We start from the raw sequence: 24,918 nt of genomic DNA, 5'->3' as shown, positions 1-24,918 counted from the left end.
GCCCTGTGATTGCCCTGTGATTGGCTGTGATTGCCCTGTGATTGGCCCGTGATTTTAGTGCCCTGTGATTGGCCTGCGATTGCCCTGTGATTGGCTTTGATTGTTTCTGATTGCCTCTGATTCCCAACTCGCCACCCCCCCCCCTGTCACTATCCTAGTGATCTAAAAACAGTGATCAGTGAAAACTGTCACTTTTTTAGTATCACTAGTGTTTGCAGTTAGACCAGTTAGCTAGGTCCCTTTGTTAGTGTCAGTTTGTGCTCAGCCCACTGCACCACAGTCACTAATTAGCGTCATCACTGTCGCTAATCAACATTGGTACTATATAGTATCTGTAAGTGATCATTACTGATCGCAGTCAGATCTATTAGGGTCACTAGGATCCACAAAAAAACGCAGTGTTTGCCCGATCAGGCCTGATCGTTCGCCTGCACTTGCGTTCAGCTCGCCCCACCGCAGTGACAGAATTTTTTTTTCTGATCACTGCAAAAAACACTGTACACTAGCTGTGGCACTGTAAACATCAGTTTTGATTTTTTTTTTTTTTTTTATCAAAACTCAGTGACCACAGCTTTCTACCTCTCAAATACTCCCTTTCGCTAGGTAGATGCTCTTTTTCCTGGGTAGTCTCAGAGGAATACCCCCTAAATTTAGCAGTCCGCCATGGCAAGAAAGGGGTATTCCGATGATGAGGTGTTCAGGTACATGGCCCAGTCGGATGAAGACGATTGGGACGAACCATTCGACAAATCATTTGGGTCAGAGTTTGAACCTGAATTGAGCAGTGGCTCACTGACCGATAGTGATGACGAGGTTGAGGTCCCGGCTAGAGCCAGATGTACCACACCCCATGTCGTTGGACCGCAGGTGGCGCAAGATCAGCCTCAAGGGCAGCAGAGTGGTGCTAGTGCTGGTCTGATTTTTCATGGTGAGGCAGGCACCAGCAGCACAGCATCTCCTGGACCTAGCACCAGTGCTTCCTTATACCCTGGTGAAGTGGCGAGCACCAGCATGGAAGTTGAAACTGGTGCGCTGGCACGTGCAGTAACACCCCGGTCGCAGCCACCAAGTAGACGGGCCCGTACTACCCCTAGTTTACCAGAGGTGCTAGCAAATCCAAATTGGCAATCCCCTGATACCGCTGCACCCATACTGCCCCCTTTCACCGCCCAGTCTGGAGTCCAGGTGGAGACAGATAATCTAGGACGGCCCTAGACTTTTTTATCTGTTCTTCACCCAGCAGAGCCGGATTAAGGCTAAATAGGGCCCTAAGCAAAGTAACTGATTTGGGCCCCCCCATCATCAGAAGATGCAGCTGCACAGCAACATGCCGCACACACCGGGGCAGCCGAGCTACTGGTTGCTATGGGCAACAGCCCGCTTTCCTCTGTGGGTGCACAAAGCAGGGAATAGCAGCGGCAAAATGTAGAGTGAGAGATGAATGGCTGGGACATTTGCACTCAGGGGCTGAGGCACCCCTCTGAAGAGGGCGCCAGATATCACAGCAGCAGCGCTTTCCCCCTGCATCTCCAGCCTGGCAATAGCAGAAAGCTCTGGACACCGCCAAACCGGAAGCCGTTCCCCAGACAGAATTGCATAACCACCCCCACCACCGAACAACCGATTTCCTCCCAAACTAGACAGCCACCATGCAGCCTCCATCCCAGTGAATACGATAGTCCAGCAGAGAAGGCAGCCGCAGCGGGGGAGAATAACAGCACCAGATGACTCACATTCACCTATTGCGATCCAAGCAATAGAGGTCCCGTCATCCAGAGCCCACCTGTCTCCTCTAGAGTGCTGCCGCTCTGTTACTACTACTATTACTACTTCCTACTTCCTGTCTGATCTGAGAATCAGGAAGTTCAGAGCGAGCGGCTGCACTGTAGAAGAGACAGATGGGTTTCAGATGACGGGATCTCTATCGCTTGGATCATGGATAGGTGAGTGAGCGTTTGCCATCTGCTGCTATCATTCTTGCTGCAGCTGTGGTTCTCTGTGGGAAGGAAGGGAGGAGTGGGCAGTGGCAGAGCACACAGTAGCAGGAGGGGGACCTAGGAGGAGAGCCTGGCTCTGAAGACAATGAGCAGCGCACGACATCATTTGACAAGACAAGACAAATAACATTTATATCGCGCTTTTCTCCTGGCGGACTCAAAGCGCCAGAGCTGCAGCCACTAGGACGCGCCCTATAGGCAGTAGCAGTGTTAGAGAAACTTGCCTACGGTCTCCTACTGAATAGGTGCTGGCTTACTGAACAGGCAGAGCCGAGATTCGAACCCTGGTCTCCTGTGTCAGAGGCAGAGCTCTTAAAGGGACTCCGAGCAGTGCCTGTGGGTATGCCTTTAAGCATACCCACAACTAATTAATTATATCCTCACACCTTCCAGCATGATGTTTGTAATTATATCCCCCTGGGTTCCTTATATTTCATTGCATTGCGCTGAATCGAGCTGCCGACTTTGGAGAAAAGTCATCCTGTGTAATACAATGTAACTATGGAAAGATGCATATCATTTTGAAGCTCTCTTTCTCCTCTTTCCAATGATAAACTGCCACCCTATGCCTTTTAGTTTTCGCTATTTTCGCGATCGAAATTGCAGTGGCCGCGATTTCGATCGTGAAAATAGCGAAAACTAAAAGGCATAAGGCGGCTGTATACATCAGAGCTTTAAAATGATATGCATCTTTCCATAGTTACTGCACTGCTCAGAGTCCCTTTAACCATTATACCATCCAGCCACAGCTGACAGGATGGCGAGGGCTGGTTTATGTGCTGATGGGGCCCCTTTGACTCTGAATGGGGCCCCAAGTGACTGCTTTTGTTGCCTGGTCGGTAATCTGGCCCTGTCACCCAGGATCTCTTAGACCTAGTCGTGGCAGAGACCAACCGTAAAGCCACACAATTTCTAACCGCCAATCCAGATGTCTTCCTTGCCCAGCCTTTTCGGTGGAAACCAGTCCAAGTTTCCGAAATTTAATTTTTTTTGGCCGTTCTCTTACACATGGGACTAATGAAACAGAATGTGTTGCGGTCTTATTGGTCTACGGACCAAGCATGTCATGTTCCCCTGTACTCTGCTGCCATGTCCAGGACACGATTTGAGAACATCCTGCGCTTCCTGCACTTCAATGATGACGAAACCTGTCATCAAAGTGACCACCCTGCTTTTGACCGGCTCCACAAAATTCGGCCCCTCATAGACCACCTGTCATCCAAATTTGCAGATGCTTATACCCCTGAACAGAAAATCTGCGTAGACGAGTCCCTCATACGTTTTACCGGGCACCTTGGCATCAAACAGTACATCTCAAGCAAGCGCGCCCGATATGGGGTGAAACTGTATACGCTCTGTGAAAGGGCCACAGGCTATACATCTTATTTTAGGGTCTATGAAGGAAAAGACTCCAAATTGGAGCTGGTCGGATGCCCTGACTACCTGGGGAGCAGTGGAAAGGTTGTGTGGGACTTCCAGAATGGGTACCATCTTTATGTGGACAATTACTACTCAAGTGTGGCCCTCTATCAGCACTTAAAGTTAGAAGGAATCCGATGCTGTGGCACCGTGCGGCCTAGTCGCCGGGGCTACCCCCAACGGCTCATTACCACCAGACTTCAACGGGGGCAGAGGGCCGCATTGAGTGCTGACAACCTGCTCGCGGTGAAATGGAAGGACAAGAGGGACGTTTACTTTCTGTCCACCATTCATGCAGACACGACAGTCCAAATTCAACGGCAAACTGAGGTCATTGAAAAACCCCTTGTCGTCCACGAGTATATTAATAACATGGGAGGGGTGTGGACTTCAATGACCAGAGGTTAGCACCCTATTTACTTTCCCGTAAAACAAGATGCTGGTATAAAAAAAAGTGTCTTTTTATCTAATTCAATTGGCAGTTTACAACAGCTTTGTTCTCTACAGTAAGGCTGGGAGAACTGGATGAATTCTTCAATTTCAGAGACAGATCACTATGGAATTCCTGTATCCAGGAGGTGTCCGGGCCCAACCCCAAGATGCAACTAGCAGGCTGCATGGAAGGCATTACGCCTATCCGATTCCGTGTACCCCAGGTCAACGCACCTGAAGAAAACGTTGTGTCTGCAGCAGGGCTGGAACAAGGCGTGACACCATTGTTTATTGTCCCGCCTGCCCTGACCAGCCTGGCCTATGCCTAGGGGCGTGTTTTGAGAGGTACCACGAGCATTTTTATTGTTTTTTTTTTCACAAAGTGTCATTTTCCGCTAACTTGTGACAAAAAATAAAATCTTCTATGAACTCACCATACTCCTAACAGAATACCTTGGGGTGTCTTCTTTCTAAAATGGGGTCATTTGTAGGGTTCCTATACTGCTCTGGCATTTTAGGGGCCCTAAACAGTGAGGAGTAGTCTTGAAAACAAATGTCTCAAAATGACCTGTGAAATCCTAAAGGTACTCATTGGACTTTGGGCCCCTTAGCGCAGTTAGGGTGCAAAAAAGTGCCACACATGTGGTATCGCCGTACTCAGGAGAAGTAGTATAATGTGTTTTGGGGTGTATTTGTACACATACCCATGCTGGGTGGGAGAAATCTCTCTGTAAATGGACAATGGTTTGTAAAAAAAAAATAAAAAAAAAAATTGTCATTTACAGAGATATTTCTCCCACCGAGCATGGGTATGTGTAAAAATACACACCAAAACACATTATACTACTCCTGAGTACAGCAATACCACGTGTGGCACTTTTTTGCAGCCTAACTGCGCTAAGGGGCCCAAAGTCCAATGAGCACCTTTAGGCTTTACAGGGGTGCTTACAATTTAGCACCCCCTAAAATGCCAGGACAGTAAACACACCCCACAAATGACCCCATTTTGGAAAGTTGACCCTTCAAGGTATTCAGAGAGGGCCATGGTGAGTCCGTGGCAGATTTCATTTTTTGTTTGTCACAAGTTAGCAGAAATGGAAACCTTTTTTTTTTTGTCACAAAGTGTCATTGTGACAAAAAATAAAATCTATGAACTTACCATGCCTCTCAGTGAATACTTTGGGATGTCTTCTTTCCAAAATGGGGTCATTTGGGGGTTATTTATACTATCCTGGAATTCTAGCACCTCATGAAACATGACAGGTGGTCAGAAAAGTCAGAGATGCTTCAAAATGGGAAAATTCACTTTTTGCACCATAGTTTGTAAATGCTATAACTTTTACCTAAACCACTAAATATACACTGAATAGTTGTTGTTTTTTATCAAAGACATGTAGCACAATAAATTAGGACAAAAATGTATACAGAAATTTTACTTTATTTGAAAATGTCAGCACAAAGTTAAAAAAATCATTTTTTTGACAAAATTCATGTCTTTTTTGATGAATATAATAAAAAGTAAAACTCGCAGCAGCAATCAAATAGCACCAAAAGAAAGCTGTATTAGTGACAAGAAAAGGAGGTAAAATTCATTTAGGTGGTAGGTTGTATGACCGAGCAATAAACCGTGAAAGCTGCAGTGGTCTGAATGGGAAAAAAGTGCCTGGTCCTTAAGGGGTAGAAAGACTGTGGTCCTCAAGTGGTTAAGGGGATGAGCTGGTAACACTGCTGCCCATCCCACAAGAGTAAAGTTACCCATAGACCTGACGATTATGGGCAGATTCGAAAGAGACACATTTATCTCTAATTGAATCCGATTAGAGAAATTAGTTTTTATTGATTCTGCCCATACACTACAGCACTACAGGCCGATTCCCGTCCGATTTCAGCATGTTCGCCCCGCCGCTGCCCCCAATGTATGATGTGTCGTCCCCCCCCCGTGTGTGCATTATACAATACCTGTTCTGTAGCAGCCTCTGAGCGGTGTCCTGTCCGTAATACTCCGGGTGGCTCTCCTTACACGCCACTGGTGCAGCAGCATAGCGTCTGACGTCAGACACTATGCACCGACGTCAGACAATATGTGCCAGCAGCGCATACGGAGAGCCGCCCGGAGGTTACAGACACCATGCAGAGGCTGCTACAGGACAGGCAACGTATAAACGCACACACCAGGCACAATTATACATTGCAGTGGAGGGGGTTTCGTCATCTCGTCACTCGTTCCGCTAATCACAGCTGTACCGTCACACACCCGACCAACAAACTTCTGCCTGACATCTTGCAGCATGTGCAATCGACCATGCGACCAATTTCCGTCCCAAAATTGGTCACTTTGTCGATCGGTCATGCACTTGGCGGCACAGATTTTCATCCAATTCAATTATAATAATCGAATTGGATGGTCGATCGGCTGCCAAGTCGCCTGATGTATGGCCATCTTAAGCCTTTTCTGCCCTGTAGCATATACTGGCCCATATGCAATTAACTCTTCTCCTGAGTTTTCTCTTAGGTTATATTTTTAAACTTGTAAATAAAATGCCCTTCAAGCCAACAGACAGCAAGAAAATACTCAAAATCATTTTAATAGTACCCTCTCACCAACTTTTTGGTACTTTGTTAGTTGAAAAAACAAAACAACAAATTCCCACAATCCCGCTGACACTGCACAGTTCCTGCAGTTGGGCAAAGGCAACCAAACCAGGTAAAAAGAAAAAAAAATGGATGCATATAGGGATCCATTTAAGATAAAAAGTTTACATACACTTTTGGCACTATTTTTTGGGCAATTGTTTTATTTTTGAATGTTACAACCCCACTAGTGCCCCATCTAATACTAATTTGTAGCACTGAATCAGAGTTCCTAATTTAGCAACAAAAGATTATATTTAAGTATATTGATTTCTGGCTTGTGTATAAAAAATACAATCATCATCACTGATAGCACTATTTGTACACTTTTGTGTAAAAACCCAAACAATCAGTTTTTCCAGCTGTGAGAGGCAAAGGAAATCTCCAGTACATCTGCTAGTGGCATGGTTAATCAGTGATCAGTGAACAATATTAACTGAAACAGTGCAAGGCTCATTCCAAACAACAAAAGTAAACCTATGAGGTCACAAAACACAACCAAACAAGAAATATTGGGAAACAAACATAACACTCAGTGGCCAAGGAGCTATGGGCCCCGGTGAAAGTTTTATATGGCCAACCCCCCCCCCCCCCCTCCCCAAGCGCTCTAGATGTAACAATTGATACGGCGCACCAATACCTGCCAAGGACAGCACAGTGTCAAAGGTGCAAGAAGGGGGTGGGGAACTGCTTTTCACTGATAACTACCATTCAAAGCATCTATGGAAGTGAGGATTACCAGCACAGGACCAATAATGAGCTAATACTGTGGTTGAGGGAAAGCCCTACGGGGCCCCTCTGACCCAAGGGCCCTGATGCGGTCGCAACCTCTGCACCCCCTATTGCTACGCCACTGATAACCCTGTTGATATTATAGGATTATTGCCTACTAGTAGACCCAGCCCGTTTAAAAACGGGCACTAGGTCTACGGGCGCCGCCAGTGCGCATGCACGCAACCACCGAGCGCGATGCAGGCGCGCGCCCGCACCTGCCCACCTCGCCCGTCCAGCTCCCTGGTCCCAGCTGTCCATTACTGCGCACATGCGCAGTAACAAAAATCCTGGGACACAGGGACAAATCTGCTGGACGCAGCAACACTTAGCTTTTATTAGGTAGGAGGAGTACCTGTCCTGAGATTTTAATTGATTTTTCTAGACCTTGGACTAAGCACCACCTTCTATCAGTGGTGCCACTAGGTGGGTGTGGTAGGTGTGGACAGCACCAGGTGTCACCCGCAGAGGGGGGGGGGGGGGCGACACCAAGCTTCAAACTAAGGGAGAGAGAAGTAAGGCTATGTAAATATAGACAAGGCTAGTGACTGATGTACTTCTCCCTCCCTGCTGCTCCGTGTTGAACTGTTACAGACTTCAGAGGCTGTCTGGGTGAGCCGAATGAAGGCATTAAATTCTATTGCCCCTCTGTGTGGTAGCATACATACGTAGACACATAATTTAGGGGTGTGGCTATTGCTGGCACCCAAATTACATTTAAAGTCCCACTGCACCGCTATAGATATAATCACTTTACATCTATGGTGGCGCTCAAGTCAGGTGCTACGCTGGTTAGAGCTCGTGCCAAGACAACCTGTCTCGTAAAATAGGTCAGAAATTGTCATTTGCTGAGAATTCAAGATTTTCTCAATATAGATAGTGCTCTGGTTAATCAAATGGCTGAAAATGAGCTGGCATGAGAATATTAGCTCCTAAAATCAGTCTTTGCTATAGCGGACAGCACAGCCTTGCAGCGCTGGGTCCCTGGTTCGATCAGAACCATGTCAACATCTGCAAGGAGTTCCTCTGGGCACTCCGGTTTCCTCCCACATCCCAAAAACATACAGATAAGTTAATTGTCGTCCCCCTAAATTGGCCCTAGACTACGATACATACACTACACTATACATACATAGACATATGACTATGGTAGGGAGTAGGGATTAGATTGTGAGCCCCTCTTAGGGACAGTTAGTAAGAAGACAATATACTCTGTACAGCGCTGCGTAATATGTCGGCGCTATAGAAATACTTAAAGGGAAGGTCCAAGCAAAATAAAAAAATGAGTCTCACTTACCTGGGGCTTCTACCAGCCCCATGCAGCCATCCTGTGCCCTCGTAGTCACTCACTGCTGCTCCAGTCCCCCGCTGGCAGCATGCCGCCCTCGGAGGTCGGCGGGACGCATTTCGTACATTTTTACACATTCCCGCTAGTACATTTTTACACGTTAGTGGTTCAATGCCTAAAAATTTACGCGTTGAACCACTAACGCATAAAAATGTATGTGTTAATGTTCCTGCACTAGCGGGAATCAGTGTTGCCAACTCATCCCTTTAATTACTGACACATGAATTATACAGGTTTCGTGGCTAGGTAGATGCAGTTAAGGCACCGATTATGTGTAAATAGCCCCAGAACCTGTATAACTTAGATGTGTCAGTAATTAAAGGGATGAGTTGGCAACAATGGTGGGAATGCGTAAAAATTTACGCAATGCGACCCGCCGCCCTCCGAGGTCGGCATGCTGCCAGCGGGGGACTGGAGCAGCAGTGAGTGACTACGAGGGCACAGGATGGCTGCATGGGGCTGGTAGAAGCCCCAGGTAAGTGAAACTCATTTTTTTTTTTTGCTTGGACCTTCCCTTTAAATAAATAAAATACATCTAGCCAAGCTGTCTCATACATTTTCTTTCAAAGCTGTTGACAAGGCACTATCCACTAGGTGGCACTCTTCACACACGCCCCACATCACTGGAGAGGATCTGAAATCAGGGTTCATAAACATTCTGTACACAGTCCCACATCTCCTGCAGTAATTCAGTCATTGTGATGATTACCTTCTATTTCTGTAACAGTCCACCGTTTAGAAATGTTGGTGGAAATTCAGTTGCAGAAGAGGTTAAATACAATTTAAAGGAATACTTCAGCGAAGAATAAAAATGATTTTAACTCACCTGGGTCTTCTTCCAGCCCCATGGACTCGTCATGTGCCCATTACGTCCTCCTGGTCTCCTCCGGCCAGCAGCGGTGACCCCCACAAAGACTGCTGGTTGCCGAGAGTCGGCGGCTACTGCGCATGCGCGGCCCTGAGCCGGACGCACCCTGATCGTGCTCCCCTGATCATTCTGCGCATGCGCAGTACGCAAAAATCACTACTGCGCATGCGCAGAATGCTCCCGACTGCATGCGCAGTAACTGCAGACTCTCGGCGACTGGTCAGCTTTGTGGGGGTCACCGTTGCTGGCCGGAGAGGACCAGGAGGACATCGTGGGCACATGACGAGTCCAGGGGGCTGTAAAAAGCTCAAGTTAAGTTAAAATCATTTTTAAGTACAGTATTCCTTTAAGGCGTTGAATACAATTTTAGTTTTAAACACATTATTAACTAGCATAAAACTATTCAAACAAGGCAGCATTAAAATACAGAGACGTCTGACTATTGCTGAAGACCCAATGCATACCTCAAGACAGGGCCCGGTACCCCATGTCACCCCTATTCATTTGCGCGCACACACACACACACACACTCACACTCACACACACACACACACACTTCATGGAAAGAGTAGAGCAGGGAAAACAAGTGGTTTTAACGCTGTTGTAGGAACTACAAGGATAACACTATTGCACTAGAGGGAGCGCCGTCTGGAATGCAATACATAGGACTATGAGAACATGGAACACATTAGGGAACACTGGAATATACTGTGCTGTGCGCTGCAGATTGCCTGAACGACAGTTTCATAAAATTGTAATATTTTATATACATATAAACACATACAAATAAGAAGTAAATTCCCTCCTGAATAAAATGAGCCACAAATTAGCGTATATACTCGCATATAAGCCGAACCACGTATAAGCCGAGGTATTCCCCTTTCCCTCAGAAACCAGGAAAAAGTGATTGACTTGTGTATAAGCCCCCTCCCCAGTAGCCAGATGTGCCCCCAGTACAAATAAACCCTTCTCCCCATAGCCAGATGTGCCCCAAGGATGATACAGTGGTGTCTCAAAACGCTGCTAGATGGCATCATATATATGAGACATAGCAATTCCACACAGGAAGAATCCCTGACATTGCAGGTAGTCTTGAGCAGCACACTCTGCACACCATGTTGCAGGGGATGGGGGGCACAGGCACAGCAGGGAGCCAGATGCCAAGAGTAGGATCACTAGTGCAAAACCTGCTCCACCATTAGTGCTGCTTCACTGACTCGCATATAAGTCAAGGGGGTAACTTTTCAGGAGATGTTTGTACTGAAATATTAGGCTTATATGTGAGTATATAAGGTACTTTTCTCCTATGTTGCCATCACCTGCAGTAGGTAGTAGAGGTCTGACAGAACCAACAGGTTTTAAACTAGTCCATCTCCTTATGGGTGATTCTCAGCATAGCATTTATTCTTTATAAAAACACTACCTGAAAAGGATTTATAGAAATATGCTGACCAGCCTTTCTGTTTGCTGTACAGTTTATTGGTAGTTGGACAGGGCCAACTGCCATTTACTATTTGATTTTGAAAATAAAGAAAAGCCTGAGAATCCCCCATGAGGAGATGGGCTAGTCCAAAACCTATCAGTTCTGTCAGATTTCTACTACCTACTGTAAGTGCCAGCAACATAGATATTAAGTAATTTATAGTTCATTTTACTCTGGAGGAAACATACTCCTTAATTGTATGTATTTACATGTATTTTATATTTCAAGATAGTGATCCTTGAATACAAAAGTTGCAGTGTTACACACTCAGGGCCGGATTTACCATAAGGCACTGTAGGCACTTGCCTACAGGTGCCTGATGATGGAAAGGCGGCTCACTCCCCTCCTTGAGCTCCTCCATCCCTCCTTCCCTATGCAGAGTCTTGATGAGAGTGTAAATGAGAGGTTACTCAACCTGCTCTCTGCATTCCACTGATGAGATCTTCCTTCAGTCCGGGGGAACCTCTAGCTACATAATACTGAGGGTACCACGGGCCGTAACAGGAAAAAAGGGCGCCGGCAGCTAGTGGACAAAAAGGGCGCCGCCATTCACTTCCATAATAAATATCGTTTAATGGGCGTCGGAACAGGAAAAAAGGGCGCTGGAGATTATTAACGTTTAACAAACGGCGCCCGGAGATTTTTAATGTTTTATAACTGTGCTTGTGATGATTTAAGTTTAGAAAATGCGCCTGTGACGAATAACGTTTATAAAAATACTAAACATATTTATCGTATTTAACTAAAACATTATTTAAAATGTTATCCCTTACTGTTTGTAAAACATTATTATTCACAAAATAAAGCGATCACTAAGGGGGGTGGTTAGGGTTAGGCACCACCAGGGGGGTGGTTAGGGTTAGGCACCACCAGGGGGGGTCTTAGGTTTAGGCACCACCAAGGGGGGTCTTAGGGTTAGGCACCACCAGGGGGGTCTTGGGGTTAGGCACCACCAGGGGGGTCTTGGGGTTAGGGGTAGGTACAGGGAGGTTTCTGTGTGATAGTAGGGTTAGTTATAGTTTTAGTAAAATTTTATATACAATTATAACGATTAAACATATATTATCGCTTTTTTAACAAACGGAATTATAAGTTTCACTTTTGAAACAGGGAAGATTTCACAAGTGCCGATTTCATAGACATTATTTAATGATTTATACATTTGTAAAACATTATTTGTAAACGAAATACAACACAATATTTTTATAAACGGTATTACTGCGCCCCCCCCCCCCCGATGCCCTTTTCTCATGTACGCACCACGGGCTACCTAATACTTGGGGCACTTCTAGTTACTTAACCTTAGCGGTAATCTCGAGTCAGGCTCGGGACAGAAATCAGCAGAACAGGGTGGTAATCCAATTCCTGAGCGAGTTTCATGCAGGAGCTGCTGCAGACTTCTCTGAGGCATGTTTTTCTTCTTGTTTTTAGGGTCTAAAAGCTTATGAAAAATTTGCATGGCTTTTAGACCCTAAATCCAGAAATAATCATCCCACCAGGGAGGTTAATACTAAGGGTACTTCTGGTTACCTTACACTAAGGGACACCTGTAGCTACCTATGCCAAGCAAGGGAAGTAAGGGAGAAGTGACAGCTGGGCCAGCCAGCACACTTGTGGAGGGCGAGGTCTAAAGCGCCAGGACATCTGTGCCTATAGGCTCCTGTGCGGTAAATCCGGGCCTGCAGCCCTGCACGCACTGCACACTAGAAGGCATACCCAGATCTTTGCCTGGATTATTTGTGCCTAGAAACAGCCCTACCTCACAACTTTCTGAGATGGAAAAGGAGGTCATTATCTAGAGCAAAAATACTAGTTTAAAACACGTTCAGTCATGGCTCCTCACACCTCCAATGACGCATCAGATGCTGTGACTCTGGTCGGACTCCACTGGCTGCATGCTTGTTGCAGGTATGTGACTCATAAACATCTAAAAGCCAAACGCTCAGCATGACAGTCGGGCAACTCAAGTTTCCTTTAATGGACCAACGAAACAAACAACAAGGAGAGTTATGGATATCTTTAACATCAAAGCCACTGTTGCCATTGCCATCGTTTCTAGCATTGAAAAGCACAGGTTTAGGATATGGCTCAGGGTATAGATCATCTAAGGTGGAGTTTGATGCCTCTGCATATAGGTTCATAAGAAAATGATGGTAATGGCCTTCTGACATTTCGCCTCCTCCACATGGGAGGCTGAAGGCAGTGGTTTCACTAAAGCTATCCCCAGTGCACTGGCTGGTCACTTGCTGGCGCTCAGCACATACAGTGGAGAGGCGGCTACCGTACTGAGGCTTGGGCCCACTGAGTTGCGCTTGTGGTATTTCTGGCACGATTTTCAGTAATCTTAAAGAGCTTTTTAATGTAATGCTGGCCGTAGGACAGTGATTGTGATTTGAGTCTTAAAGGGAACCTGAAGCGAGTAAAATTTAAAATAAACACATGACGTAGCTGCAAATGAATATTAAACACTAACCTCACTGTCAGTTCCTCTCAGAAGCTCACCTTTTTCTTTTTACAGTGATCCCTTCCAGTTCTGACAATATTTTGTCAGAACTGAAATATACCAGTTGCTGTCAGTTATATATCAGAAGCTGTCAGTTACAACTGAATGTGCAAGGTATTGTCCATGTTTCCCTATGGCTCAAGTGGGTGATATTACAGTTTAACAGAGTGCTGACCAGGAAACCGTTATGGGGTAATGGCCATTTTTAAAATGGAGGACGGAGAATTCCATTGATCACAGTGGACAATCAGGATGCAGGAGAGGAGAAAGATTGAATAATAGACTTCACAGAGAGGAGAAAGAGATTGAGGAGTAGACTACAAAGCATGACCTGTGTATGGTTATTTTGACTTTTTATATTCAGTTCAGGTTCTCTTGAAGTTTTTTTTGCGGTTTAGGTAGTAAAATCGCTACTAAATCGCTTTCCAGCAAACCTACACTTTGTATTGGAGCACGAACACGCCAAAAATGCTACAGGACACCTGACTGCGACTTGTAGAAAACACAATTACTCCAGTGGAATTACATCTACTAACTTTAATTTGCCTATTGTCTTTGGAATTGCCAGCAAGCCATGGTTGAAACAGCTCCAATGGGCCCCAGGCCTTTGTTGCACCTGAGTGCGGGCTCATCCGTGCTCAAATGCAACAAGATGTGTGTGTGTTGCACGTTTGTGTATGTGTGTGGAGTTGTGTGTGTGTGTGTTGCACGTGTGTGTATGTGTGTGGAGTTGTGTGCGTTTTGCGCATGTGTGTATGTGTGTGGAGGTGTGTATGTGTGTGGAGTTGTGTGTGTGTGTTCCGCATGTGTGTATGTGTGTTGCGCATGTGTGTATGTGTGTGGTGTTGTGTGTGTGTGTGCGTGTTGCACGTGTGTGTGTGTGTGTTGCACGTGTGTGTATATGTGTGGAGTTGTGTGTGTGTGTTGCACGTGTGTGTATGTGTGTGGAGTTGTGCGTGCGTTACGCGTGTGTGTATGTGTGTGGTGTTGTGTGTGTGTGCGTGTTGCACGTGTGTGTGTGTTGCACGTGTGTGTATATGTGTGTGGTGTTTTGTGTGTGTGTGTGTGTGTGTGTGTGTATGTGTGTGGTGTTGTGTGTGTGTGTGTGTGTGCGTGTTGCACGTGTGTGTGTGTGTTGCACGTGTGTGTATATGTGTGTGGTGTTGTGTGTGTGTGTGTGTGTGTGGTTGTGTGTGTGTGTGTGCGCGTGTTGCACGTGTGTGTGTGCGTGTTGCACGTGTGTGTGTGTGTGTGTTGCACGTGTGTGTATATCTGTGTGGTGTTGTGTGTGTGTGTGTGTGTGTATGTATGTGTGTTGCACGTGTGTGTGTGTGTGTTGCACGTGTGTGTATATGTGTGTGGTGTTGTTTGTGTGTGTGTATGTGTGTGGTGTTGTGTGTGTGTGCGTGTTGCACTTGTGTGTGTGTGTTGCACGTGTGTGTATATGTGTGTGGTGTGTGTGTGTGGTGTTGTGTGTGTGTGTGTGCGCGTGTTGCACGTGTGTGTGTGTTGCACGTGTGTGTATATGTGTGTGGTGTTGTGTGTGTGTGTGGTGTTGTGTGTGTGTGCATGTTGCACGTGTGTGTGTGTTGCACGTGTGTGTATATGTGTGTGGTGTGTGTGTATGTGTGTGGTGTTGTGTGTGTGTGTGCGTGTTGCACGTGTGTGTGTTGCACGTGTGTGTATATGTGTGTGGTGTTGTGTGTGTGTGTGTGTATGTGTGTGGTGTTGTGTGTGTGTGCGTGCGTGTTGCACGTGTGTGTGTGTGTTGCACGTGTGTGTATGTGTGTGGAGTTGTGCGTGCGTGCGTTACGCGTGTGTGTATGTGTGTGGGGTTGTGCGTGTGTGTGCATGCGTGTGTGTGTGGTTAAAAGTGTGGCCAGCAGATAGGAGGCTGAACAGAATTTGGGCGCCCGCTAGCACCAGAAGTTTGGCTGCCACCATATGAGCCTGTTAAAATATTGGCATTGCGGGGTAATTTGGGTGCCCACTATTTATTGGCCTCCCAATTTATGCCTCAATGATTGGAGGGGGGGGGGGGGGGGTTAGATTTAGGCATTAGGTAGGAAGTTTTTTTGGGGGGAGGGGTGTTTAGGGTTAGCTGTCAGGTAGGAGATTTGTACAGAGGGTGGGTTCTATGTGAGAGTAAGGTTAGCCATAGTAAAATATTGGCATTTAATACCAATATTTTACACCTTGATAGTAAAATATTGGTATTTAATATACCAATATTTTACTATTGGGTGCCCAAATTTCCATGTGCCTTTTTTTGATGTACGTGGTTGAACTGACTGACAAGCGCAGAGCTCAGCCTTCCCGTAAAAGGGGCCTTATTTGTTCTGTGTGGCTGTAATGAAAAGCACAAAGAGGGAAATAAAAAATGTGCAAGAGCTGGATTTTCCATATCCCCAGAAGGAAAGAAAACAATAATAATTTGGATATTACTTGATCGACAGCTAAAGTACCAAAATTAATATTTTCTTCTCAACCTGTATTATAATACTACAGTTGGAAATAAACCTTTAACACACAAGAAAAAAATGCTCAAGAGAGATTAGCACATAAACTCGTGGAAAATAATTGTGAATGCCAGAAGCCTTCATCACTGTCGGTTTTCCTCTGGAGAATGGCCATTGTTAGAGATAGCTACAGATGAACAGCTTATTGTCTATACAGGGATATGCCACATGCAGATGCTCCTCGTAAGCTTGGCTACCTGATCTGCTGTGTGACTGGTTCATGCCATGACTTAGCATAGCCAATCAGGACCTCTCTAATATCAGGGCAGCACGGTGGTGTAGTGCTTAGCACTCTCGCATTGCACCACTGGGTCTCTGGTTCGAATCTGCACTGAGTTTGTATGTTCTCCTCGCATCTGTGTGGGTTTCCTCTGGGCACTCCGGTTTCCTCTCACGTCCCAAAACCATATAGGTAAGTTAGTTGGCTTCCCCCGGAATTGGCCCTAGACTATTATATAAACTACATGACATAGACATAAGACTACATTTTGAGCTCCTCAGAGGGACAAAAGTGACAAGCCAATATACTCTCTCTGTACATCGCTGCGGAAGATAGTATTTTTTTGTAGTTTTGATCTAGCACAAACAGTAGGTTTGCTCCCAGTAGAGAGATTTAATTTTTTATATTGTGGTACCGGTTTTCTGTACATAGCGTGTAAATAAGCATGTAGACTTTACACTGTGCCTGTCCCAGAAGGAAAAAGCATTTGCTACTTATCGCCTCCCTTGTTATAGTTTTGGAATTTGTACATATGCTTCTACAGCCATGCATAGTATGTTGATATTTTATACATGACAGCAGAAATATACAGCAGTGACAGGCTTTAGCACTGGTAGCTGCACATCCAGTACAGCCCTCTGTCAGTCAGCTGTTCTGTATAAGAAGTGTTTAACCATTTAGTAATTACAGCCTTCCTGCAGACTCATATGGGCGTCATCTGTTCCCGTTACAGAAAATTCTCAGGTGAATCAGTGAGGAAACTAATGTGGACTGATCAGCTGGTTCATTTAAGTACAGCATTCAGAAGGAAACGACAACTGTGGGGTTAACCTGAGGAGGGGAGCTTTTTATATGGTACTGCAAAGTACTAAAACTTTCTAGCAAGAATGTCATGCAGAGCTATAGTACTGAATAAGATTAATTGATTAAAAAAAAAAAGCTCACCCTCAGCCACTCCATTCCTCCTCAGTCAGGACAGCAGTGCCACCTCCTCCCTTCTGCTGTGCAAGTCAAATGAAACACTGCTCCTCTCCTGCCTCCCCCCCTCCTCACTCACTGTCAGACTCCTCACACAGCACAACAAGCTGCTTTCCCCCAATGATGACCTCTTCACTTCGCTCGCTCTCCTCTTGCTTCTCCCCCTACTCTGACTGCATGCTGTAACAGTACAAAAATGCTGCCCCTGTAATCTCTGCACCTGTTGCAAATGTTTCACCTTGCTTCATGAGAGAACCAGCCCTGTTAAAAATGAGAAGTTAAAGAATAGAGGACAGATCAAGAAACTATTGAGATTTGTTGTGTAGTTAGGTCATGTTGTTAGATCCACAGTGAGCCTGCAGGTCATTATCTTTACAATTGGTAGATATAGAAAACAAGCAGCAACAACTGCAATTGTCCATAAACACACAATACTGTACTGCCTGCTTGGCAGTTGGTAACAGCTGTTTTTCCCCATAATGCAAGTTGCAACAATGTTCACAAACCGTAATCTGTCAGGTCTGTGACATCACACTGTGGGAGGGGTTTTACCACAATATCAGCCACACAGACGTCCCTGATGATCTATTGGAAAAAGGGTAGCGGCTACTGACTAGGATGACTTCAATTCTGGGTTAAAGTTCCACTTTAAATCTTCTGGATGTCTTTAGTAGAATAAATAAACCTATTCCTAATGCTTCATTAAACTTAGTGGTAGGAGGTTTATCACATGATGAGAGTTACTGATTTATGAACAGAGGGTAAAGTCCAGGCCCTAAAAAAAAGTCATAGTTTGGGCTACATCTGATAAGTACAGATGTAGATCACCAGCTGTAAAGCTATTAATAAGTAATTCTTTACAGGAAAAACTTGGAAATATTTTTATAAGGAATGTTGGACTGCAGTACCGTCCCATGCCACTAATGCTGCAGGAGGATCTGCAAGAAAAACACACAAGTTATGAGCTCACTTTAAAGCGGTATTGTCACCATAAAAATCTAATTTCAACAGCAACTGGTCTGAGTGCATTAAGTGATAAAGATGCTAATCCTGCATTCAAAACTTGCAAAACTTTTTCTGCTGTTATGGTTTGGAGTTATCACATACTTTAGGAGCACTGGCCCTAATGCCAAACAGTGCCAAAGAGTTGAATGCTGGGAGTTCTTTTTATCTATAATATATTCCACCTCTTCCATTTATTTCCCTGCCTAGTTGCTCATCAGAATCACCCTCTGATTACTTGTGTTTACAAGCAAGGCTGAGGTGACTGGTGAGTGATTGGATGTGTAAAAAAAAAAAAAAAAGACAGTGCAATTGTTAGTATACACCTCAGTGGGAGTGTCTGAAGTTTCTGGGAGGAGGGCAGCTAATGAATACACAATGAGCAAGAGAAGGGAGGGGGGGGGGGGGGAACAAGAGTCAGGGAGGATATGATGTCAGCATTAGCTTGGCAAGATGGCCACTGCCTAGAATAGGATTTTCTGCTTTTCCTTTATAAAATTCACAGGAATCATTACATGGATAGCACAATACATTGGTTATGTAAGTAGAACTAGTATTTATCTACTTATATATATGTTTTTTATTACTAGGTTAGCATGGGTGTCGCTTGTTCTTAAAAGGGATACTTAAGCCTAATAAAAAAAAAAAACAGTTTTACTCACCTGGGGCTTCTACCAGCCCCTTGCAGCCATACTGTGCCCTCGCAGTCACTCTCGGATCCTCCTTTACCCCTCCGCCAGCTAGTTTCATTTTCACAGACAGTCTTACCGTGCCTGCGCAGGCCTGGCCACGCGTCTCCTTCTACACGTTCTCGTCTGCAATAGCACCCTACGCAAGTACAGGCCGCTATTTTAGACGGGGAACGTGTACAAGGCTATGTGTGGCCAGGCCTGTCGGCAAAGTGAAAGTAGCTGGTGACGGAGGACAGGAGGATCCGTGAGCAATTGCGGGGGCAAGGGATAGGCTTAAGTGGCTAGCTTAAGGCTGGCTTCACACTGGAGATTGGCGATGCGGCCACCGCACCACCAAAAACTGGCCATTGGGGTTTACTGCATTAGTACACAGTAATCCCCATCTGGCATCCGGGCAAGCAGGAAGTGACGCTATATTCCTGTTGGGTGATCGATGACGTGCGCAGAAGCGGGTTGTTAAAATAAGCTTCCGTGCATGTACAACGCTAAAGACTGCGGCGGGTTTTTTATAGACACGGCGTTTTTTTTTTGTTTTTTTTTAGAGACGTGCGTTACCATAGACTTCCTTGACTTCTAGTCTGACACAGGAGCCACACGGTAACGTAGGTATGGACGTGCGTTAGATAGGGCACGTCTCGTAACACACATTGCAACGTGAGGAGTGTGAACTCCCCCACAGACTTTCAGTGGGGTGCAGTAAATTTCCCGCACTGCCTCAGTGTGAAAGGGCCCTCAGCTTTTTGCTGCATTTGCAATTCTCCATTCAGTTGTAGTGAATGAGACAAAAAGGCATTTGTGCCAAAATTTGCATTGTGTGTATCACGGGAAGTCTAGTGTGTTGAGGTGGGAACGGAGTACAGCGATTTTGCAAGAAAAGAACAATGTCCTTGTGATCAGCAAGATGTGTAAGCTTTCAAATGCACGTCTGTTGGGCTTGATGCAGGGCCGGCCCTACACTTTTTGCCGCCTGAGGCAAATTTTTTAAAAATGGCCACCGCCGCCCCCCCCCCCCCCCCCCCGAGCGGGGGGGGGGCGCGCTCTGGGGGGCCGCCGAGCTGGAGGGGTAGCTGGCAGGATGGGGGTTGTATTGGGCCAGCGGCGGGGAGGAAGTGATGTCAGTGGAGCGCACGCTGGAGCGAGGAAGAGGTGAGTGTCCTCCCCGCCCGTGCCTCTTACACATACGGCTGTGTCTATTTAGGCTGGAGGTGAGCGGAGGACGGGGGACCCAGGCGAGGGAGGGGGGGGTCTTACCCCCCTCCCCGCCGCTGGCCCAATACCCCCGTCCTGCCAGCTACCCCTCCAGCTCGGCGGGCCGGCTCCCCGCACCCACGGACGGGCGGGTGCCGCCCCTGGAAATTTGCTGCCTGAGGCAAAAGTTTCACCCTGCCTCATGAGCGGGCCGGCCCTGGCTTGATGCATGAAGCTGCAGTAATATTGCTGTGCGCAAACAGCAATATTACGGTTACTACTGGCTAGAGATGGCAAAGCTTAGTAGAACTCATGGAGAAGTATGTGATCCATTTGATCAGCTGATAGATTTATAAGGCTCCGATTTGCTGGTCAGGATCATGTGTAAAACCAGGAAGTCGTCACAGCAAATCAGAACCTTACAAATCTACCAGCTGATCAAACTGATGACATGCTTCTAAATGAGTTCTCCTAAGCATTGCCATCCCTACTACTGGCAGCAGGAGCAGGTTACAGCAAGTTTTACTATTAGCACAACCTGCGGTACTCTAGTAACACGAGTGTTGCTACGATAACGGTGTTACCAACACACATAACGGTACTCAAATAACACAAGCATTGCTACGGTAATGGCATTACTAATGCCCATACCATAGCTATGCTCACCAATGTCACCATACTCGAGTAGAGCGTGTCGCACTAATAGCGGAACTCACAGAAACCTGCTGCCAGAAGGAACAGTAATATTGCTATGCACGCTCTGTAAATTAGCTGGAGCCCCGCCCCCCATTATGGGAGACTAGGTATATTTTGCACTGGCTTCAGAACTTTCAGTAACCAAACACTCCCGAGAGATGCATATGACAGGATTAAAGAAGTCACCATCCGGAGATAAATGTAAAATTTGGGTAAAGAAAGATTTTACAATGGGCAAACACTGACTAAATTATGTATAAATGAATATTGTAATAAAAATTAGCAATGTTATTCATTACATTATTTTCACTACACTTCCTCTTTAAATTGTAATGTGTAAAGAACAAATGTGAGTTCTTTTTTCCCCTTCTGACTTTTCACTGATTACTAAATCAATAGTATTACACATCCTTCGCTTGTCTGGGGCGGCTGTCACTTTATGCGCCCAAAGACAAAATCAGGATACGGTCCAAGAGAATGATCTCACTTTTTTTGTACCGCCTGCCAGAATAAATTCAACTTAAAATGAGACGCTTCTGTAAAGTGGATACAAAAAAAAATATCTTTTTTTTATTTCCAGCTGCACAGTAGGACATCTGAATAACACTTTCCATAGGGAAAATACAGCCACACCGATTTCTATTCATGCATGGTTTGAGTGTGGATTTAAAAAAAATACAGTTTCCACTTGTGGTAATGAATCTTTCCAAACACTACAACGACTGGAAGACCTGCTGAGTGCAAAGTGCCAGCAGAAATATTATTTTGCAGTGATACCCTGCAGAGAAACTCCTCAAAAGATGCGTTTACAACAAATTTATTGGCATCAGCTTCAGTTTGGACTTTGCAGAAGAGGTCGGGCAATAAACAGATAGGTGATGTGCAGCCCAGTCCACGCCGCATACATAATGTCTGCATGTAAAGTAAAGCTAGCTAAATGCAAAAATACACTGGTGGAAGCGCCCCTGATGATATGATACTACTAGATGTTGTATATATGAGAAGAGTCATTACTTACCTTCTCAGAAGGAGAAACAATTATTCATGCACGGTAGACAACACGTTTCACAAGTCTTAGCCGGCTTCCTCAGGTCAATACAAGTGCCTACGATAAAAACATATAAACATATGTACAAGTGCTCTAACCAAAACATCACGTTATAATTCATTATAATAATTATATCATATATATCATATGGCAATATTCACATAATGTGCATGTGTAAGTGTAATACTGGGTATGTGCAAAAATCAGTTTATAAAATGTGTTAAAAACCAGTGAATGTGCAATGATGCATAATGTTGCAAGAAGTGCATGTGCATAATTTTGTTGCTGATAATGAATAAATCATATTGCAGAAGTGCATGTGCATAATTTGGTAACTAGGTGCATGTGCAATATAAATAATAGCAGTAAAAGCATTATGCATACATTACATTGCAAAGTGCCTGTGCATAATTTGGTAGTGCACATGCAATATATTTGTCTAACAATACTGCACCAATGGGGTCCTGGTTTCTCTCTTTCACAGAGACTTAAAGGTTAGGGGTAGTAATGTCGCAAACTTGAAATTTGTGGGAACGGAAACGTGAATTTGGCGCAAACTTTTGTGAACTCGCGAACCGCCATAGACAGATATATATATATATATATATATATATATATATATATATATATATATATATCAGTGACGAACAATCTTTCTATAAATCGTTCCATGTATTCAAATTTTGGAACAATCTTTTTGGTCTATTTGGATTACTCATCATTTTCCCCTGGAAAAGGCCATTGGTGGTCCTGAATGATCGTTTCCATTTGATTGCAAAGATCTGATTGGACAGTCGTTGATTCGGGAGACGGTACGGTTAATGACCACCTTAAGACAAAGGGAGAGTGTCTGACACATCATAATGGATTTCAAAATTATGGTCTCCTCGGTACTAGGTTGCCATTCATTTGTAACACAGGTGTAAATTGCGCGGTGCCCAGCTCAACTCGGGTGGTTACAATGGAATCTGAGGCATCACAGAGAGGACTTGCACATGTGACCATTGTGGGAACATTGCATCACATTTCTGTGCAATTATAACTAGCATTTTAACGCACCATAACACACTGGCTTCAGTTCACTAAGGGCAATTCGGTAAAATAATTTAGGTAGGTAAATACCGCATTTTACAAATACACTAAGATTTCCTGCATGTGGTAGACGTTAGTGAATTGAAGCAATGTTTTTCTGTAAATTACCAAAGACCTGCTCGGTAAGTCTTACCAGCTGTGGAGCAGGTCAGGCAGGAAGCTAAGAGATTTCGCACAAGTGATATGCATGAGTCAGGGTTTTCTGTTCAGTGCATCCCTGGCATCCCTTTACATGTGCATGCAGCCAGCCACTAGAGGGAGCACTTCTGTATACCAGTAAAAGGTCTCTTTCTCCTGCTTTGCCTTCTGAGTATTGGACCAAATAGGGTGATAAGCAGGGCTGTGTGGCTTTCCCTATTGGCTGTGTGGCTCTCCCTATTGGCTGTCTGCTACATCTGTCAATGTTACCACATGAAGAGTGCGAGTTATCAGCTGGTCAGAGCTGAAGGTAAATACCAAACACTTTTTCTTGATTTACCCAAATGCTTTAATCTTTGTGAATTGCATTTTCTTGACATTTCTCAAGGTATTTACCACACAATTCGGTAATTTACCTCACTAGTAATTTTACTTTTAAGTGCAGTAATAGGGTTAGGGAATTGACATTTGGTAAGGTGATTGGTAAGATCAGCTGTTTTCTGCCTTAGCTAATGCGGTATGTCTTCGTGAGTTGAGGCCATAGGGTCTTTATCAATTCACATTTTCTCTTAAGTTTCCTCCTAGGTGATATTTTCACACCTTGTTAAAAGAGATGCCGCAAACCTCCGATTTTCGGTTCGCGGACCCCGTTCGCGAACTTTCGCGAACCGCAATAGACTTCAATGGAGAGGCGAACTTAAAATTTTTGATAAATTTCTGCTGACTAGAAAAATGATAGAAGCGATGTTTCAAGGGGTCTAATACCTGGAGGAGGACATGGTTGAGTGAAATACACATCAAAAGTCCCAGGAAAAAATCTGGATTTAATACAAAGCAGTGTTTTAAGGTCAGAAATCTCATTGAATGTTTAATTGTAGGCCTACACTGCTTTAGAACATCAGGAAGTGTAATCCCTCTCTCACTCCTTCCTCCCAGAGGAGAGTCTTGTCTTCCAGGGAATTTTTGTATTTCAAAAGCCAGCTTACATACCTTGGCCGGGAATTGAACCCAGGCCTGAATGCATGGTAGGCAGCTCTCTTCATCACTATACCAACACTACATGCTGAAGCCAGCCTAGCATGTACCATTATGATATATACAAGAGAAAAATGAGCTTGCTTAAGGATTTGTAGTATGTCAAAAGCCAACTCACATTGGCCAGGAATAGAACCCAGGCCTACCACTCTGTAGGCTGCTATCCTAACCATTATACCACCAACACAACACACTACAATGCTACATGCTGAAGCCAGCCTAGCATGTACCATTATGATATATCCAAGAGAAAAATGAGCTCTCTCTCCCTCTCTCTCTCTAGGACTTGATGCCGTTGAAGTGAATTTTCAGCTTAAAACCATCAACGGATACCAGCATAATTTCACAGGCAATCTCGGAATTCCGCCGGATTGAAAAATCAATTCTGTTCCGACCAAACGGAATGGAATGACCAGTTTCCGCCCAAAATTGCGGAAAATACAATTCCGCGGAAAGCGGTGACCATCCCTACTAGAGAGAGAGAGAGAGAGAGAGATGAATCTACATGGCTATCTGGGGTTCTCACTCCCTAACAGTTCTCTGCTGCTTATTTAAAGCCTGCAGGCTGCTTGTAAACCAATAAGAAGTGCACACACACGTTACACCTAGTCTGCAGTAATCAATTAAGCAGAGGCTGAGCAATTCAGCCAGTCGTTGGAGAGGGCTTCAGTTGCATATAGACAATGGCTATATGGCCAGCAGGGGGCACCAGCGTGCAGGATATTCCCTCTCATCTGCCCCCTTCCTAACTAAACTGCATGGGAATCTACAATAAAATTAAAAACAATAGTGCACACGCCAGCCTGGGGCCCCGGGAACTCTCACTGCCCGGGGCCCCAGAACCAGCATGTAACACCA

General features: G+C 45.1%; 1 long non-coding RNA gene across 6 annotated transcripts in view; it reads right to left on the bottom strand.

Annotated features, from left to right (window-relative positions):
* LOC137534238 (uncharacterized) overlaps positions 1-24,918 on the bottom strand; it is a 372,799-nt gene that overhangs the window by 66,501 nt on the left and 281,380 nt on the right. For all 6 annotated transcript variants that reach the window (XR_011024341.1, XR_011024336.1, XR_011024339.1 and 3 more), the window contains one exon: positions 21,766-21,852. This is a non-coding gene — a long non-coding RNA (uncharacterized lncRNA). The remainder of the gene's footprint in view (positions 1-21,765; positions 21,853-24,918) is intronic.

The sequence above is a fragment of the Hyperolius riggenbachi genome, chromosome 10, assembly GCF_040937935.1.
Source record: "Hyperolius riggenbachi isolate aHypRig1 chromosome 10, aHypRig1.pri, whole genome shotgun sequence".
NCBI lineage: Eukaryota > Metazoa > Chordata > Amphibia > Anura > Hyperoliidae > Hyperolius > Hyperolius riggenbachi.
This window is presented reverse-complemented; position numbering and strand designations above follow the sequence as displayed.